The 19307-nt window shown below is 37.1% G+C and overlaps 1 pseudogene; it reads left to right on the top strand.

Moving 5' to 3' along the window:
• The first annotated feature begins 8668 nt into the window (after nt 1-8668).
• Nucleotides 8669-8898, top strand: LOC101963495 (SS18-like protein 2 pseudogene; annotated as a pseudogene).
• Nucleotides 8899-19307: the final 10409 nt, after the last annotated feature.

Raw genomic sequence — 19307 nt, 5'->3', positions numbered from 1 at the left:
TACAGGTATTTTAAGGCAACTTATGCTGGAGTGTTCAAAGTCATTGGCTGTGAGGCAGGTTCACTGAGCATGGTTACTAAAGTGTCTGGGTCTAGGGGACTAGCATGGCACATTCACAGTAAATTATATCAAATGGGTTTATTACTTACTGTGAGAAACAAAGAATAACAGAAACCTAGGATTCTTGTGAGGCAGTCCCCAAAGGATCAGGAAAAATGACAAGAAAATCCATAACTGAATGTTCCCCATTTCAACTATAATTGAGGGACCCCAAAGAGCAGCTTTCCTTGAGTCTGTAACCAAGGGAACACAGGAATCCCTGGGTTAAAGTGTTGAAGACATCTGATTTGATGGTGAGGGGAGGGCCTGAAACAGAGCTCAGACTGTTCTTGGCAACTCCTCCTCATCTCAGGATGTTGTACATCATTCCGAGCACACTCTATGTCATTACTCTTGAGAAGTATAAGCCAGAAATGGGGGAGAAATGTCCTGAAGTAGGTGGAGTGTAAATTTTCATTATTTGTCTTAGTGACTCAAATGGAATTTAATTATTTTATAAGAAAATAAAACTCACCCACCCCAAACTCCTCTACTAATGGCTGTAGTAATTTAATGATCTTCATTATTGCTCATTATCACTGCCATTGTAGAGTGCTGGTATACCAGCAGCAAACCAAAGATAGAGTGTAACATGAGATCATAATTTTTAGCATAAATCAATCAGACGAACAGAGATTGGGAAGGAATGCAAAGAGTATTTTTGGAAGACGTTCAAAATTTAATCATGATCAGTAATGCTGTGATTTACTGCCTCTTCTGTCTGCTTCTCTCTCATTTAAATGACCTGTGCTTCCTTTTTAAAGCCAATGTTGGAAAGATTTCAACTACAGATAACATTTAACAGGAAGGAAGACATAAACAAAACCCAAATGGGTACTTGACATCCTTAATGTCCAAGCCTATAGGTCAGAGTTCACTGGGTTATTTAATCCAGTCATGCAAATTAATTTATTGAGTGTCTAACATACATCAGACTGAACCTAAAGAAAACTGGACCGTAGGTTAAGAATTTTTGCCTTATTCATCCCCCACTCTCTTTCTCTATGCTTTCTCTTGATGTGCAGGAAACACTTATGTGTTAATGTCAGAGGCAAATTTGAAACAGGACATAGAAAGGAATTGTGTTATGGCTATTTGCTTTATAGAATCATATGAACAAGATATATGTAAAATGGAATTCTATGCCACCAGAAAAATGCCCAAGGTAAAGGCATACCTACCAGAACAATATGAGAAGACATTGAAGAGGTTTTAAAGTTGGAAGGAAATTAGATATCAAGATTAAGGAGAAAAATAATCTCACCAAAATATTCAGTTTCTGGCACCAAAATTTCAGATGGTCATTAATAGAAAGGTGAAAGTGTTAGAGTAGACTTTAGAGATATATCAACACAGCTTTCAAATATGTTTGAGGTTCAATCACTGGAAAGGGGAAATAGGTTGGGATTTTGTTTCTCAAAAGGGCGAATTTAAGGCAAGTTACAACAGAGCCAATTTATGTTCAATAAAATAATTTTTTTAACAATTAAAATTTTCTCCAGTGGAAGTTCTGCCTCATAAATTTAAGTGCTGATATCAAAAAGACTTTTGCTATGACTAAATGGTCAAGAATATTCCTAAGAGTAATATTTAATAAGTAGAAATTTACCCTGAATGAGCTCCATGGTCACTTCTACTCTTTAGGTTGTTAACGTCTAGATTAATCTCAAGATCAATTGAAGCCCACAAGACACACTTCAAAGCTCCAACTTCTGTGAAAACACTCAACTTTCATGTATGTCACTGAGATGTGTTATTAGATACATGGTGTTGTAACTATTTATTAAAATGTTATGTCTCATACAAATCTCAAAACTGAAAACAAAGCCTAGTTTTAAAAAAATCAAAAGAAATTATTGAAGAAAAATTTTGGGGGATGAAATAAGAGCTGCCACTTTTTGTTTTGCTATTCAATCTCCTATGCCATAGCCAAGTTAGTCTTTATTTAAAACAATACAAAGCAGAACAAAAATAAAAACAAACCAGAATTCACTCATACCAAGTACAACTCTCATGACTGCAGATAGCAAAGAACCTTTGAAATCAAGTGATTTCATCTACATACTGTCACAAACATGATATGAGAACACTAGTGACAGAATTCCTATGTCAGAGGTGTACCTGAAATTCCTTTCTCAAAAAAATGCCTGAAAATCAGAGAAACAAACTAAAATCTCCCAAGTGATACACATAGAAACTGTAAGCTCTCAGGATTCATAAATTTAAGTTGCTCAGTAAGTGGAATTTTTGTATAATTTGAGCTATATATGTATGACTTTATAATATATTGTGAATATATTTGAAATTTAGTGTGCAAATTATAGATTTTTCAGTGTAAAAAATAAGAGCTTATAAACTTTTATAGCTAGGAATCTCACTTTAATTACCTCTAAATATTATTCTATTACTGGTAGTTTTCAGAAGAAGTTCCGTCTATAGTGCATGAAAAGTGTGGAATCCACATGACTGAAGGGGTCCAGGCTGTCTAATCAATTTATGATATCATAATGAGGGTTGTGGGTGTCACACAATGGTATATCACATGCCTGGCATGCAGGAGCCCTGAGTTCAATCTTCTGCAGGAAAAAAGAAAAGGATGGGGGAGACTCATAATAAAGCCTATGTCTGCTTAGCTGCTTACTTTGTGAATTTTGACAAGCAATTAGAAAGAACCATCCCTTTGGATCTGTTTAGAAACCTTTGTGATGCAGGAGCTCAGAATGTGGTATTTGATTATAATCATAAGGATGTTAAAGTGTTTGTGTCCCTTAAGTATGACTCCATTTCCCCTTAGTTCAAAGCAGCCTAGTGCCAGGGTCCATGCCAAAATCCAGTGCTCACTTCCTTCTCCTCCCTCAGCTGGAGGGTCTGTCTGTTCTTACTGTGCTTCTTGGGTTTGGATGACACAGGTAATATGAAAATGTCCTTCCTACCCTTTCCAATGCATCTTTTAAAAAAAAAATTCTGTGCTTGACGTAAGTCGTGTAACATAACCGAATTTCTTAGGAGTGGAAGGTATTTTATGCTTAGAGGGTGGTGGTTGTTCATATTGATGTTAACCTGGTATAAGCACCAGAAACTCTTATCATTTTCCAGTGTCATCCAGTCATTCCCTTCTTGAAAGTTATTGTGATCATTCATTTAAGATGCTAGGCTCTGTACAATACCAATGAGATATGTCTCCTGGATCCCAGATTTAGATACTTAAATACACTAAAAGCTTCATGTAAGGATTGTAAGTTCATCACAGAAGGACTGTTTTTTCACTCTTTGCTTGGGTCTTCAGGAGAAGACAGAATAACACAGTGAACAGGTGTAAAACACTAGAATCAGATGTCATGAGTTTGTCCTTGCTTGCAGAATGACCTTAAAAGAGCTTCTTTACTTCTTCATATGAAATCATATAGTACCTTCCTCATGAATGTGCCATGGACTTATGCTATTGAAATAACATAAGTGGAATGCTTATTTTTAGCATATTATGAGTACACTAAATGCATCAATATCTAGTATTAAAATGTATAGAATAAATTCTGAAATAAAATTTGAATAGAGTTTAGATTTTACAAAAGGATTTTATTCCAACTCAGGAAAAAAAAATATGCTGATGCCATCATTTATGCTGTACTTAAAATTTAGTTCATTGCACACACTGAAACACTGACGTTAGGTTTTCCATTTCCCAAGCAAGGACGATCAGGATGTGTTCCATCTTCTACTTTGGGGCTAAGAAAAATTTGAGGAATGACAAATGGTAAACACCAACTCTGGCTGGAATTGCTTTGTCTAACTACCTGTGAGTTCAGTAGACCAAAAAGAGATTTTGAAAATTATGCTTTTGAAACCAATTCACAATGTTTGGTTAATGATCACCAGCAGAGATGATGCACAAATAAATGCCCCCAGGGAGCCCTGGTAATGTTTTAGTGGATGTTCTGGAGTTGACAGGAAAAAAAAGTACTACATAAATTATATGCAAGCACCAAGTGCAGCCAGTTAAAAACTGGAATTGAAGGGGAAAAATCTACACATAAATATGTGCCCGATACCAAGTAAGAAAACTAGTAAGTATAAGAAACCATCTGATATAGAAACATTTGACTAGAGGAAAGTCATATCATCTCTCAAAGTCTTGAATTCCCAGAACTAGCTGTATATATACTAAGATATTAATTTTTAAAAAATACATAATTGAGATATAGGGACTCAAAAAAAGTAATGACCCCAATTTTATTTAAAAATTTGTACATTTGAAAACTATAGATGTAGCAGAGTATTAACAAAAGGTGACATTACAAGTGAGTTTATTTCTTACTTGTGATGCTTTGTTTATTTCAAATTTTCTGTAGTGAACATATATGATTTTTGTAATGAGAAAAAATACTAAAATCTTATACATTAGTCTTATAAGTAAAGCAAAACATTGTTCATTTAGCAAATTTTTAATATATGGGTATACTGTGTTGCTAGACATGGCTTTACTTGCCCATTGTGTTGGTCATACATAGGTCATAAAATCTTTGATGGTTAATTTTGTGTGTACACTTAGCTAAGCCATGCAACAACAAGATATTTGGTTAAACATTATCCTGGCTGTATCTGTGAAGGTGTCTGTAGATGATATTAACTTCTGAATCTATAAATAGAGTAAAGCAGATTTCCCTCCCAAATGTGGATTGGCATGAGCCAATCAAAGAATGCAATAGGAAAATCAAAAGCATTCAGTAATGCAGAATTTGCTCTCTTCTGCCTTCTTCTGCTTCCTATAGAACTTGGACCATCAGCTTTCCTGAGTCTCCAGAATCTGCCAACTGCAGATTCTAGTAATTCTCATCCCCTAAACTTCTAGAGAATTCCTTATAATAAATGAGATACATGGGGGGGAGAGAGAGAGAGAGAGGGAGAGGGAGAGGGAGAGGGAGGGAGGGAGGGAGGGAGGGAGGGAGGGAGAGAGAGAGAGAGAGAGAGAGAGAGAGAGAGAGAGAGAGAGAGAGAGAAAGGAATGAGAATAAATGAATTCAGGCTAATAAAAATGCCAAGGTAGTAAAGCCAAAAACCAACACATCTGGAATTTGTCCTAAGTCTTTCATTCTTTAACATGTCTTTGATTTTCCCTGCCTAGGGACTCTTCTATGCTGTATGACTATAAAGGTACAGTTGAGAACATAGTCATCAAAGAGTTTTAATCTGGAATGGGGAAAGGTCAAAAATTACAGGGACATAATCACAGTAGTACACAGTAGAAAATAGAATTAGGTTAAAAAGCTGGGCACAGTGGTGCACACCTATAATCCCAGCAGCTGCAGGTGGAGGCAAGAGGATTGCTAGTTCAAAGCCAGCCTCAGCAAAGCTAGGCACTACACAACTCAGTGAGACCCTGTCTCTAAATAAAACACAAAATAAGGCTGGGAATGTGGCTCAGTGGTTGAGTGCCCCCAAGTTCAATTCCCCCCCCCAAAAAAATGATGCTCTAAGAGGAAAGACTGACTATGGGAGTCCTGAAAATTTCTAGAAGTTCTTCAGGTAAACTAAATTAGGAAAAATATGGTAGGAAAATAATAAAATATTCTCAAGTGAAGACACAGGTGAAGAACAATAGTTATCTTTTGTCCTGGTAAACGTTGCTCTTGTTCCCTATAGAGCTGGAAGAGGAAAATGTAAAGAAATGGTTGGTGAAAGAACAATTAAAACCAAAAAGCCATGTTTAGGCAAAACAAAGCACTATTGAGCAGTGAATAACTACTTCTTAAAATAGGAGCCGTATAAACATGATTGAAATATACTATTACACCTATATTATACATATATATATGTTTATTATATATGAAGAACATTAAAAATAATAATTAAATGGATAATCACAAAAAAGTGAAGAAAATATAAGGAGAAGAACCATAGCACATCTAGTGCTGTTTCTCTGGTATTTTAAACTGAGCTGAGGCTTTGTATAATTATGGTGGGATCTATCCTTCTCAATGGACAAGGCCATGCTGATAGGAGACTCTTCCTTCCCTCAATGCACATGCAGAACAAATTATTTTTGAGAAAAGATGATACAGTTTTGGTGAATTGTACAAACATCTATAGACTTGATAAGAAAATTGACCATGGTGACTTTAAGGGGAAATGCGGTAAGAAGTCTCAACTGGCATTGAGCACCCAGAGTTTTCAGAAAGCCCACTGTACTGTATGGAGCTCATAACGACCAAGCAGAGGAGACCTTCTTGTATTTTCAGGATACTGCAATGAATGGAGAATATAAGCCTTCCCTTCCTGTGGGGAGGAACAGGGTTCCCCAAGAGGGAAAATAGGGGCATCAGACTGAGGGATTCTGAAAGAGAGATGTGTGCTGGGAATGGAGGAGCAAGTGGAGGAAGAGATGGAGAGAAAGGAAGCAGACGTGAGAAGCCCTTCCCCTAGTGGTTTCTTATGGCAGGGAACCTTCCAGACTGGTAGAGCTTGTACTGAAGCTGAATGGAAAGATGTGGAAGGGTAAGTCTAAACTGACATTTTTCATCATTTTTATAGTGCTTATCCAAGCAATGTGCCTCCTCTTCAATCCAACAGTGATATTTCTGAGTACGTATCATGGACTGATACATATACACAGAAGCAAGTATAAGGGTCCTTGCTGAGGCATTGTTGTAACAGTGAAACAAAGGAATGATTTACACTGATAGTGAAAGAATAGATAGGTAAGCTAGGAATGTAGGATATTAATAGTAGAAAAATAGAAAAGTTTAAAATGTATAAACATAAAAAACTCCAAGATTTTTACATGGCAAAAAATACCAATATTATAATTGCTTGTAAGGAATGATTAATGATATAGAAAAAGACAACCATATACATATGCTAGTGTGTACCTAATATACAAAAAGCAATAATTTTTATGAAATGTGCAGTATGATCAGCTGTTAAAAAATTCATAGACAGAAAAGAACCAAAATGTCATTCACATTAACCGCAGTGCATATGCTATTTCTGAGTGAGGAGATAACGCTTGAGTTTCCTACTCACTTACTGAACCCTTAGAGGTGAAAATCTCTTGGGTGATGATACGGACAAGGGACTATTCTTCACAGAGACTTGCCAGAACTGCTCAGTACCCAAGATCAACCATGAAAGACACCAGTTTTTTCATCCATAGTTCTACTATATATGATGCTGAAGCCAAGACAAGCCCTGCAGTCTAGAGACAGGAGAATATGTCACAAATATCCAGAACCTCCATAACAGCTAGTCTTTGGTTTCTATCACAAAGTCTATCCACCCACCACCCCCCCACAAAAATATTTCCTTATGGCCAAGTTAATAGACTCCTGTGGTTCTATCTCTCTTTCCTGCATACATTGTGAAAAAATAGATGCATATGTCATTAGGATAGTTAGGAATTTCTTGCCAGCAAATGGAAATGGGCTACTTCTACTTTCAGCCACAGTTGGAAATGATTCATAGGTCTGAAATACCAGTCCAGCCTTCACTCTTTTTTGTGCTTCTTTAAAAAATCTGGAAAACAATGGAGTTTTTGGTTTTTTGTTTTTTGTGTGTGTTTTTTGGGGTTTTTTTTTTGTACATTAGACTTAATTATTTCTATTTCTATTAACTGCTTTTCATGCTTTTCCCACATCCAAAAACCTTTTAATTCAACTCTCCCAAATCCATTCCAGTTCTCCTGAACTCAAAAGTTCAGGAGATACCCAAAGCAGGGGAGTTAAACAGGGATTAAGCACAAAAATTTCTAAACATTTTAAGCTTTATATCAAGAGTCTGGTTTACTTTAACAATCAAGAAAACAAATAATATATCATCAAAAATATAAAGTAGAAAATTCCCCAAAATGGACAAAATTTTTCCTCAGAATTAGAAATAAACACACACACACACACACACACACACACACACACACACACGGTTTGGATGTGAGGTGTCCCACAAAAGCTCATGTGTGAGACAATGCAAGAAGGTTCAGAGAGAAAATGATTGAGTTGTGAGACTGTTAACCCAACCAGTGAATAGGGATTAGCTGAGTGGTAGGGTGTGGCTGGGTGTGGTTTTGGTATATGTAGCTGGCAAGTGGAAAACTCTCTGCTTCTTGAGCACCATAATGTGGGCTGTTTCCCTGTGCCACACGCTTTGCCAGAATGTTTAGCATCACCTTGAGCCCCAGTTATTGAGCCAGACTTCTATGGACTAAGATCTCTGAAACTGTGAGCCCTCAAATAAACTTTTCCTTCTCTATAATTGTGCTACTGAGGTCCTTTAGTCACAGCAGCAAAAAAGCTGAAAAAAAAAATATTTCTTATGTGCAGACTTGGAATATAACTGAATAATAAAATAGAAGTGAAAACTTTTCTCACTTTAAGTCATTTCACCTATGTGTTCACTTAATGCATTTGGAAATAATCTTCAGTGTGCCCTGCAATGTGGAGGTAGCAACAGTCTGGATGCTTTCTCTATTATACTTTATTATACTTCTAAAGCACTGGTGTCTAGACCTAGGCGGGATATGGATCATCCCGACCCTGCCACCACCCCCACCACACACACACGCACCCTGTTCCCTGGGATGTCCATGGCCTTCCTACCAGACTAGATGAGGAGCAAGGCAGAAGTCAATAGAGACTATTCAGTGGCTCCTGGAGAAGAATGATCAGCTTCTATCTATGAGAGATACACAGGAAGACCAAGAAAGGATTTCCAAGCCAAAGGGACCAGCATGTGTCACATATAACTCTCATTTATTTAGCTCTCATCGCAGATGGCAGCCCAACTGATACGTCAAAAGCAATGGAATAATCTTTCTGTTGTAAGGAGTAATTGAATATAATCCCTTTCCTCTAAAATGGAAACAGGATCTTTACCAACTCAACTGCTTAAAACAAGAATGAAACTTTGTGATTCTTTCTAAAGTCTGAAAAATGTGAAGAAAGCTTCTAATAATAACTTAACTCTATTCTCAATGAAAGTATTTCTTTTAATGATCAGATCCCACAATAAATAGATCCTGGGTGTGCTCTTTTCTGAAGTGAGAGTGCATTTGGATAACAAAGACATGATAGGAATCTTCGAGATTACTGTTCTGTTTCAACCTGAGTGTCTATTGGAAGGTCAGCAACAGTTGGTGAGACTTCCAAATGAGCCTTTGCCAAAGGGATGTGGTTTCTGTGTACTCCCTTCCAGTTTGTAAATAGGGTCCCCCTCAGGTTAGTTTGATAAGCTAGCTTTTCCACACAAGAACGGTATGGAGGTACACAAGTTTCCATGTAATGTCTCTTGAAAATGAAAAGTGCCGCAGTCAGGCTGGGCACAATTCAGGAGCCACTTGTCAAAAGAAATGAACTTTATTTTTAGAACACACACACACCACACCACACAGCTCTTCAGGAATTCTCTCAGAGCCCAACTGCCACCACCGGCTTCCCACAAGCCTCTTCACCTCCACCACTCCTCCTGCTCTTGAGGCCGATTGGCTGGGTTGTGTGGGTGGAGCCAAAAAAAGTCTCCCAATGAGCAGCTCCGTAGTCTGAAAGGCGGGGGAAACAGCCCAATGAGCATCACCGCAGAGGAGCCAATCAGTTGGCAGCTGGAAGTTTGCTGGGGCTGCTATGAGCCAATCATCAGCTGGCAGCTAGAAGTTTGCTGGGGCCCCTTCGGCTGTGGCTCTCAACAGATATGGACTTAATAACTGTAAGGTATGTAACAATGATGCTATTGTCATTATCATTGCAAACAAATTTGTTAGATTATTTATTACCATTAATATTATCTGATATTAAATGATGTGTACTTTTCTTTAGTTATCAAGAAATTTTTCATCAGTCACTTCCTATTATTAAGTATGGATAAGCACATATTTTTTTTAAACTCTCTGAACCTGCTCACCTTGTGCAAAGGTGCCACAGACCAGAGTCTGCTGGTATGCAGGAGTTAATGATCTCCATGAAATGAGCATGAAACTCTTTCCTAAATAAAATACTTATTAGACTGGAAAACCATTGCTTTTGAGTACTAAACTCTAACACATTCAATCAGGGGAAGTCTTCACTTTTCTATTTTTATAATGTCAGAAAGCAACTTTGTTTTATGTCATTCCTCTGCTTCATGTTTCTTCTTGAAGCCATGACATGTCCCAGAAAGCTTCCCTAGCATCTTATCACCCATAAGGATTCTCTCAGAAAGAGGAAGAATTTTCCTTATTGTGACAACTTCAGAGACATTCTTATCACTTTTAGACAGAATTTTACATACGCTATAAAAATTATCTAACAAGTTCATCTGGTCCCTGCTTTTCTTTTTTCAATCACATTGGACAACACCTCCTTAAGTGTCTGCTGTGATATTTCTGAAACAATATTCATTTTATATGTTGGTGCTTTATCTTGTGTATTTAAATAAATCCAAATTCTTTGGCAACTTCCAAGTTTTGTGGTGACCCTTCTCAATTTCCTGGATGTACTGTATATTCTATTTCCTGTAACAGAATTTGCATGTATACCACCACACTAACTTGTTCCCAGATATTTGCATGGATTAAATGTTTATTAGGAAATAAATTCACTGCACTGAAACAAATACCAGGTAACACATCCTATTTAACATTCTAAAAATGCTTAGGGACATATTAAATGAATTTCTATAGAACAGCTATTGTATATTGCCTATTAGGGGAGAGTTTAAAAGCTAATTACATATTCATCCATGCTTAGTTACTGAACCACCGAAACACCTAAATAAGCAATTTGTAGTTATTCAGTGTGAAATAGTTATCCTGTTAACACTTAATTTCAAAGCATAGAAAAAAAGCCTTTTTCAAACCAATGATAAAATGGAAGGCAATACTTTCTTCTATGGCTAATGGAGCCCAATGCAGTTAAGCTAACAAATGCTGCTCATTCTCTACTAACTGTTCTTTTCTTCCTGTTCAACTGAAAATTATATGTCAAATTACAGAGGTTACTGTTACCAATTTACATAGCACCTGCTCTTCTTTCCATTATCATTTTCCTTAAATGTCTTTTTATATCTTCAACCATTATATTGACACATAAATATTTTCTATCTTTCTGAAATTTGAAATCAACATACTTAGGTATTTTGATTTTCTATCACGAATTCTTTAGTTGACTTTTTAAAAAGCATTTTTACTCAATGTATTAGGGTCTAAAATGCAAAGCTTATTCCCCAGTTATAACCACCTATGACATGAACTCTCAATAGTCAGAACTGTAACCCTTTAAATGAATTGTTGTGGGGCTGTAGCTCAGTGGCAGAGATCTCACCTACCATGAGTGAGGCTCAGGGTTCAATCTTTAGCACTGCATAAAAATAAACAAATAAAATAAGTGCACGTTGTGCATCTACATCTAGAAAAAACAATGAATGGTAGTAGAATACCCAGTTGTAGATTCTGCTTTCCCATGCTTAGTCAGTATTTCTCAAACATTTATCTTTTTTCCCCTAAGAAAAGAAGAGTGCAGCAAAACTGTCTTTGATGCAATAGCTATGAATAAAAAGAAAAGGAAAAGTGCAAACTATTTGCCTACCAGTGTGCTGAGGTACAAGGCACTGTGCTAATGGAATACAATGGACTGGTTTTCTCATTTACCAGTGTCACCAACAATGCTTCATGATTTTTAGTAACATATTGAATCTTTCCAAACCTCAGCAACTCATTTTTATTGTATGTTAAGTACTTATATCAAATTAGGAAAAAAAAATTAAGGTCTTATGTTATCATTTGAGAAGTGCAATACTTCCTACATCCTGGGTGTCTGCACTCTATCCAATAACCAGCAGAGCTGACTCTTTCATACAAACCTATATCCCATCCTGATGGGCCACGTATTCATTCTCAGGATCACAGGTTCTCCTGAGTGTCAGGAGAGTGGGAGATGCACAGAGTATTTTTATTCACATTACTTTTGCTTTGGTCACTGGTATCCATTTCCTTGTCTGTCTCATCTTGAGTATCAAACAGGCAGAAAACTGAGCCAAGTCAATAAAACTTGGCAAAGTAACAAATAAATTCACACCATAACAGGAATGTGCAAAGAGAATATCTCTCCTTCATTCTTTAAGATTGCTCTTATCTTCCTCAAAAATTTCCAAATCTTGAATAGTAAAAGAAAAGATTATATTTAATCTTCCCAATCTGGGAATACAGTCATCCTTCAGTATTCATAGGAAATTGGTTCCAGGACCCCCAGGGCACCAAATTTTATGGTTTCTCAAGTCCCTGATATAAAAAGATGCAGTGTTTATATATAACCAAGCACATACTACCCTATAACACCTAGCACAATGTAAATGCTCACGTAAATATTTGTTATACTATATTTTAAGGTATAATGACAAGGGAAAAAAGTCTGCACATGTTCAGTACAGATGAATTTTTTTTTCAAATATTTTCGATCTTGATTGCTTAAATACATAGATGCAGAACCCACAGATAAGGTGGGTCAAATGTAGTGGCCTTATGCAATCACTTAAATAGGGCTTTTAAGATAAAATATACAATTTCTCCGATTTCACTTCTCCTTTGCTCCTGGTGAAGGTTTGTGGCTATTGTGACCACACAGACAAAGAGTGAAGTAAATCTTGGAACCAAGTATTGTCCTTTGAGATCTGGTTTCCATAGTGATGTTTTGTTCTTCAGGTTGCTGCTCACCCTGCTGGAATAATTCTAGCAGTCCATATAGCTCCTGGTTCATGTTTTTCTGTCTTGGTGGGGATCTGATAGTCTAATGCCAACAAAGTTTGCCCATCTGCATTCCAGACCCCAGGCCTTACTTAAACCCCCCTGCATTCTGATCCTCAGTTATTCTGCACAAATCAACATGTTCACATGCCTGCAATGCATTCTTATCCTACCAGTGTGCTGAGGTACAAGACGCTGTGCTAATGGAATACAGAAGATGTTCATATAAGGAAAGGCTTTCCAGCCTCTTGTCACATTGCAAAATATGTTTTGAATGCTTTTCAATCTGATTATGACAATCTATTCCCATCCTCACGTCCACCTTATCTCCTCAGACAAATGAATGGCATCGATTGTCTAAAGAAAATGTCAATTAAGGGAAAGGAAAAAGAGAAAAACATATGAATATTTTACTTAAAACATAAAAACATTGAGGGACCTTAAATTAATGCAATATATTTCCCCTCTCTTCACCAGTTCACCAGTTCACTCAAGAAAGTGAAATGACAAGGAGAAAAAAAAACTGAACAGTCTCCTAATGCTGAATGAGAGAAGATGAACAGCATCAGCAGAGGGGAGCCGGCAAGTGACTGAAGCAGCATCATTTTTTATCATAAAATCTATCCAAACTTTCCTACATTCCTAATTTTTTTCAAACTATTTGTAAACTCGCTCATCTCTAAATAAGTAAAAACATGCCATGGATCAAAGAAAATTCTGCAGGCTTTATTTTTAGAAGACTGGACAGAAAACTTGATGAGAGCCACCTTTAGCTGCCCTCCAGTGAGTTTTCTGGACTCTCTGATCCGACCTTCAGCTGACCCTTACATTCCTTCATGAATTATCACATTAATGGCTACAGAGATCTTGAAAAAATTTATAAATGTCATTTTCTTTGCCTACTGAACAGCCTCTGCACTATGTTCTCTTTACCTGAATGAACAGTGACTGTGGGATTATAGAGCACTGCTGAATTCTCCTTTATTATCTTTCACTATTTCTTGTTTCCTATATTTCTCTTCCTCAGGAGTTCATAGAAGTGTGTTTTTGTGACACCTTTGTAAAGATCCTGTCCATAGATGTGCCAAATAGAAAAACTACATTATGATGTCTTCTTGTTTTCTAGATGTATGTTTAAGCTGATTTTTTTGTTGTTATTATTTCCCTTATACTGAGCACTAACTCCTGGGAGTAAGGTAATACATATCCTCACTTACGTCCTATGCACTTTGCTTATACACCATTCTTGTGGAAATTTCACTACAACATTTTAATCAGTGGCTGTTGTAATGAAGGGTGAATCAATACATAGAAAGCTTTCTTAACTAAGTATATTAGTTTTCTAGGGAAGCACCTCAGGCCAGGTCTCCAAATTCTAAACAGTAGAAGTCCAAGATTAAACTGAAGACTTTGAGGAAAAAATTCCATCCTATGTCCTGTGCCCAACACCTGGGGATTTGTTGGTAATTTTTGTCATTCTTGGGCTTGTATGTCTCCTCCTTCACCATCACATAGTGTTCTCCCTCTGCCTATAACTCTGTGTCCACATTTCCCTCTTTTTTTTATGAACACACTGGTCATATAAAATTAGGACCCACCCCAAATATTATATCATAACTAGTTACATCTACAACCACCCTATTTCCAAATAAGGTCCCATTCTGAGGTTTAGGGGTTAAGAATTCAAATTATAAGTAGGAGGGGGGGCACCATTCTGTCTATACCATACCACTGGGTATTCCAAGGAGACAGGCATTAATTAGGTTGATTTAGTCACTTCAAAGATTATTTTCATAAGTCCTTTGCAGAAGATTCTCTTTTATCTAAGCATTTGTGGTATCACAAAATTTAACCCAATTCATGAAAATAAATTGAAAGTGTCATCTTCAAAATAGTCTCAAGAATTTTCCTCCAATTATTCCCTACCAAAGAGACTGGATGCTGACAATTAGATAATGACCTTATTTTTATCTAAATTGTTTCTAAGCTGAAATGGGTTGAAAGTCTGTGTTTCCCGCAAATTCACAAGTTGAAATCCTAATCACTAAGGTGATGGTAGTAGGAGGTGGGGTCTTCAGGAAGTCATGAGGGTGGGTTCCTTGTAAATAAAACTTCTGCTCTTATAAAAGAGGTTTCAAAGGACCACCTGGCTTCTTCCACTCTGAAGGCATAGCAAGATGAGGGTCTAGGAACGAGAAAGTGGCCCTCACCAGACACCAGATCTGCTAGTGTTTCAATCTTGAGCTTCCCAGCCTCCGTGTTTTCGTCAGCTTTTTCACTGCTGTGACTGAAACACTTGACAAGAACAATTAGAGGAGGAAAAGTTTATTTGGAGGTTCACAGTCTCAGAGATCTCAGTCCATAGATGGCTGACTCCATTCTTCAGGGCCCTGAAATGAGGTAGAACATCATGGCAGAAGAGCGTGGTGAAGTAAAGTGGCTCAAGACTTCATACCAGGAAGCAGATAAAGAGAGACTAAGCTCAGGTCACAAAATATGTACCCCAAAGGAACACATCCCCAGGGACCCACCTCCTCCAGTCACACCCTACCAGCCTATAGCTTCTACTCAGTTAATCTCCATCAGAGGATTAATTCACGGAATGGGTTGAGGGTCTTCTAACCCAATCATTCAACTTCTAAACTTTCTTGCATTTTCTTACACATGAGATTTTGGGGGACACCTCACATCTAAAACATAACATTCTAGAACTGTGAGAAAATTTTAAGCCTCTATTTTTTAGTGTTTTTGTTATAAGTAGCACAGACTAAGACACAGCCTAAATGCCTGCTCAATAGAGGTTCATTTCATTGTTTTTAGGCTTTAACTTCCCTCAGAGGTCTTCTTGTGACCCAAGTAACCTAATATCCTGGACAGAAGTAAGAGAGTTCTCAGGAAAACAAGCGTGAACCAACTGATGTGAGACTCAGGAGCAGCAAGCACCCAACACAAGACTTGGAATAGAGTGGACACTTGATGTTTATCAGTGATCAAGTTGACTGAATGACGATGTGACCAGGCCAAAAGTGACCAGGCCAAATGCAAACAAAACATATTTCATGAAGGAGAACTAAGAAACTCTGCTTGAAGCAGAACAGAATTATGTGCAGGAAGAGCTCTACTGTTTGCCTTTGATGTTGCCTTGTCCTGAGGCAATGTTCAGGGAGCTAGTCTATACTCATCTTGGAATTCTTTGGATTCTGCTTAGTCCTGTCTTCACATTTTAAAAATAAAAGAAACGGAGGGACAGAGGCATTTTAAACTGGCTGTCTTGCTTAGTATTAGCATGAAGTTCAATAAAAAAAAAAAAAATCTACGCTTCTCCAAACTAGTCACTTGCTCTATTTCAATAAGAGTCTAGTTTTTTTTTTCTTACTCCTATAGTTAGGTAGAGTTACATTGTTATGAGTACCACTTTGAATTGTGTGACTGAATTTTATTGTTTTTTATGTCTTTATTTATTGTAAAAGCTTCCAAGAAATAAGCTTTCTGTAGGCCCTAATAACATCTATAGTCGTTATTTTTTTCCATGTGTATGTGTATATGTGTGTATGCACTGATGCATATACTAAGAAAGACAGAGATTGATTTCCTTAGAACACCTAGACCACCTACAGTAAGTCCAATTACAAATCATGTAACTAAATTTGGCTGCTCAAATGCATATTTCCAGTATGTTAGGATTAAGTAGCAGTGCTCTTAAAATACAGTTAGGGTTTGCTCTCATTGGTAAATTCAAGTTTAGAATTGTCTAAGGGTGGGAACCACATACTGTTTATCATTATTATCAAAACCTTTAATAAAAGTCAGTTGAAAAATTAATGAATTAATAACAGATGGATGAGTGAATATATTAATGAAGGATGTGTCTGTTCTTGACTTCAATGACAACATTTTAATTGAAATATATTTATTGAACTCTTTAACGAATACCCACACTACTTTAGAGGAATGTAGGCCACCGCATGTAGTCGAAAAAAGCCTATTTAGAAGAAAGCCTATTTATAAAGATTAACACAGACATGACAGATAGTTGGCCTATTGATTGCATACTATTAGATGCATCCTGAGAAATCACCTGCTTGCCCAGTTCTGCCTTCAATTAGTAGAGTCTACTTTATATGTATATGGACTTCATACTGATGGCCATGAGCAATGTTTACATTCTGATTCAGTTCTTTTGTATCTAAAGTCCTCAAGGACTGGAACATGGCCTCGCTTCTTTCTGTTGTCTCCATGGTGACAAGAATTCTGCATCTCACCACTGCTTGAGACACGCTGTTGACTGGTCTTATATCCAAGATTTTTTCCTACTAGCCAAGCTTTGACCAATTAGCATGAACTCAGCACTGCACATTTTGTCTATCAGACTTCAGCAAATACTTTAATTGATTTGTTGATCATTGAGCTCTGTCAATTCTGAAATGATGATGTTTAGAGGCTTTGTCTTCTTTGTTCCCTCTAAAAAAGACAAATCCCATGTTATGACGACTAGAGGTTGAGACAACGAAAAATGATGGGCATGTTCTAATTTAAAGAATATTATCCTGCTCCCCTAATAACTTGATTTCTGGAAATATCCCTTCCTTTTGAGTTTGAGTACTCCAGTTAAAAGCTCTCTGAGGGAAATGCAAAGGCATATTAAAGAAAATAGGACACTAAGTAGGCAAGATTCCAGCTGAATGGAGAAGAGGAAAACAGTGCTTTAATTAGAAACATTGGTAGGTGATCAGCATATGAGTAGGCATTCAAGGGTGACTTTAAAATACAGGGTGCCTGGAAGAGGCAGTGGTGCCCAAAGATGGGAAAGGTATGAAGGCTGGTAAATGACTTAGGGGGAGGAGTAATTAAAATATGTGCCAATTTCACACTTGCCCTCAAACATGACCTGGAAAGTACCATAGTTTTCCCATTTGCTAATGAAGGACAAGAGGGATAGTCATTTTAACTTCTAAAACAGCTTTGCAAATGGTTTTCAAAAATTCCCCTGCACAGCCGGCTTCAATAATACCAGCAACTTGGGAGGCTGAGGTAGGACTATTGTTACTTTGAAGCCAGCCTGGTAAATTTAGTAAAACTCTCTCAAAATAAAAGTAAAAAGGCTTGGGTGGGGGGAGAATACTCTCTATTACTAATGCAGACAGCAAGCATTTTGGATATATAATGGTATTTCTAGATGATGTATCCTTCAAAAATGATTGCTTTAGAGAGTCAGGGAGTAATGATCAGGAAATAGTGAAGGAAATTAGGAAGAGCCTCAATCATACCTTCTGACCCCAAGAAGTAAAAGAAACACCAACCATCACATGAAAGTACTGAAAAGGAAGCATATAATTGGTGCAGGGCCAGAAATAGCCGGACCTTGGTTGCTAATTAAAGGTCCAAGTTGAGTAACTACTGAAGGAAGGTATGTGTGTGAGTTGGGGGATTCAATTTTAACTTACGCTTATTTTTTACTCACAAGCCACCTTTCCTCTGCTCTCACAGAAGCATGACATTTGGAGATGCTCGTGGTTCATTTCAGATTGTGGCCACTGTTAAATTAGAGGGTAGACTCATTTTGCTCCTTATACAACATTGTTGGAAAAATTGAAGTAGGCCAAATAGAAATAGGACTGTAGAGCTAATGAGAACAATAATAAACTCATTTCTGCTGTTACGATTTTACAGAGCTGCTTGAGAAAGATACCTACATTTTCTCTGCTTTGAGAGAATATGAACATGATATAAATGTGGTCAGTGTTTTCATACATTTTGTGATTATTTCTACTTTCTCCCAATCTTAGAGTCGCACATGATATAAATGTGGTCAGTGTTTTCATACATTTTGTGATTATTTCTACTTTCTCCCAATCTTAGAGTCACACATGGCTTGAACAAACTTATGAACACACTTATAAAATGAAAAGGAAAATTCCATAAGTTCTTTAGCCATAATGTCTTTTTCTGTATTGAGTAGAAACTTCTAGATCTTTTAATGAGTCTGGTCATGAGATGTGATGCTAGACTGCTGGGTCCAGATGAAAATTGAGTTTCTTGCCTCCAACTGTCATCACATAATACCGTGACATCCAGAAATAGGTAGGGGTGGTAGATAGAGGACACAGGGAGAATTAGAAAGAGGTCTGTTATCATTTGCTAACACTGCATTCCTTCAAACATGACACGGCTGAGGAGACCAAAAAGTTATTATAGCACAAGGTACCTTTTATTTCCTCCTCCTTGTTTTGACCAATAAGATTAAAGAAACAGATTCTTTCCCTTGACCAGCCACTAAAAGGGGTGACTCCAAAAAAAATGTAGATTTAACAGAACTGGCGGCTAGAACAAAAATGGATATTTGTAAGTGTCCAGAAGATCCTTCTATTAGATTAAGCACAGATTATCTTAAGTACCTTCAGGCTTTCTCTTAGTTCTAATATGTGAGGTTCATAAACTTGATTGACTGGGCTTATGGTCATTTGTACAATGTTTAAACCTGAATCTTTTCCCTTTTGTTTCAGAAAAA

The sequence above is a fragment of the Ictidomys tridecemlineatus genome, chromosome 7 (assembly GCF_052094955.1).
Source record: "Ictidomys tridecemlineatus isolate mIctTri1 chromosome 7, mIctTri1.hap1, whole genome shotgun sequence".
Taxonomy (NCBI): Eukaryota; Metazoa; Chordata; class Mammalia; order Rodentia; family Sciuridae; genus Ictidomys; species Ictidomys tridecemlineatus.
The sequence above is the reverse complement of the archived record's forward strand: the minus strand, read 5'-3'. Positions and strand labels throughout refer to the sequence as shown.